This window comes from Gavialis gangeticus, unplaced genomic scaffold (assembly GCF_001723915.1).
Source record: "Gavialis gangeticus isolate Ggan-Ray unplaced genomic scaffold, GavGan_comp1, whole genome shotgun sequence".
NCBI classification, from domain to species: domain Eukaryota; kingdom Metazoa; phylum Chordata; order Crocodylia; family Gavialidae; genus Gavialis; species Gavialis gangeticus.
The window spans coordinates 12400506-12401943 of NW_017728992.1; the positions used below are offsets into that span (position 1 = coordinate 12400506).

The window sequence follows — 1438 nt, forward strand, 5'->3', positions numbered from 1 at the left end:
TTTTTTTTTTTTTTTTTTTTTTTTTTAAATCTTAAACTAATATTTAGGGGCCTCACAGGCTGGATAGAATGGCCTCATGGGCTGGATTTTGCCCACCCCTACTCTGACTCCTTCCCTTAGGCAACTGAGTCACTCTGCCCTCTGACCCTTGCCCAGTCACCAAGTAACAGGGTTCTATTCTTCACCCTGTTACATCCATGGTAGACAAAACCTGAACCTTTCATGGGGGGCGGAAAAGGGCAGGAAAGGCATGAAGCCTTGTCGCATTAACTTTCTTCATATCCATCCTAAAAACCATTCCTCTCCCCATCTTTACTTTTAATCTCAGAATATTTGAATTACCTTTTAAGCTTGAAAGTACTGCCTTGAGATTCTGTCTATACTCAAAGCCTTTTCTTAACTTGAATGGATGTTTGAGGGCATGTGTATTCTACTTTGGATCATCCACACTGAGAATTCAAGCTTCCCCTAATACACTGACTCCCCCATAGAGGTGCAACCCAATGGGATCATATGTCTCTTTGACTTGCCCACTTACTGCTAATTAGTAGGGACAGAGCTTTACTAAGACTAACTTTTTCATTGCCTAGACTGGGTACATAGATATTTAAGCAGTACAGAATTCTGTTTGAATTCTCTTGGACCAGGGGTGGGCAAAACATGGCCCATGGGCCAGATGCGGCCCACCAGGCCATTCTATCCAGCTCACAGGGCCCCTAAAAAAAATTTAGAAAATTTAATATTTATCTGCCTCTGGCTGCCTATCATGCAGCCCTCGATAGCTTGCCAAAACTCAGTAAGCGGCCCTCCACCCAAAATAATTGCCTGCCCCTGTCTTGGACAGTTCTGGTTCACCTGCTGGCCAACCAAAGTATAGCTTGAGACCAATCCTAAATTACTTACCTAAAATGTAGATTGTTACCTGGTGAGGGCATGTATGGGTCCTCACTGTAGGAATTGGAGTTGTTTGTGCATCTTGCTGTGGTAAACCTATTATGGGGCTGTGTGCATCTAGCAGGCGTTTGATGTCGGCTTGGATACTTGAGATATAACATTAATATTAAGCTGCACTTCAGTTGTCCACTGTATGGATGCTGTCCCTCATGTGCTTCTCTGAACATGTGCACTCTTTCCTTCTAATTCAAAGAACCATAGGAAAGAATTCTTATAGAATAGGAAAGGCTTCTCACAGAAAAGTAAAGTTATTTGTTAATAAGTTGTATAGGATTTAAATGTTAATGCCTATCATATCCTATTGTAATGCATCAAACTGGCTTTAAATAAAGATGATAGATTCTCTCTTTTTCTGTGTGCTTCAATTGTAGTATGCGACTGAGGTGGGAATACTTTACTTACTTGGCTGCTTCACTCTTTCCTTAAAATTATTCAGTGAAGAGTCCTGTATATCTTAACCCTACAAAGAAACCTTTCACTTTTG

At 41.1% G+C, this 1438-nt stretch overlaps 1 long non-coding RNA gene across 1 annotated transcript; it reads left to right on the forward strand.

Moving 5' to 3' along the window:
• Positions 1–52: 52 nt before the first annotated feature.
• LOC109300314 lies at positions 53–1295 on the forward strand. The gene is made up of 2 exons (XR_002098181.1): positions 53–649; positions 845–1295. It is a non-coding gene; the product is annotated as an uncharacterized LOC109300314 (long non-coding RNA).
• The last annotated feature ends 143 nt before the right edge of the window (positions 1296–1438 follow it).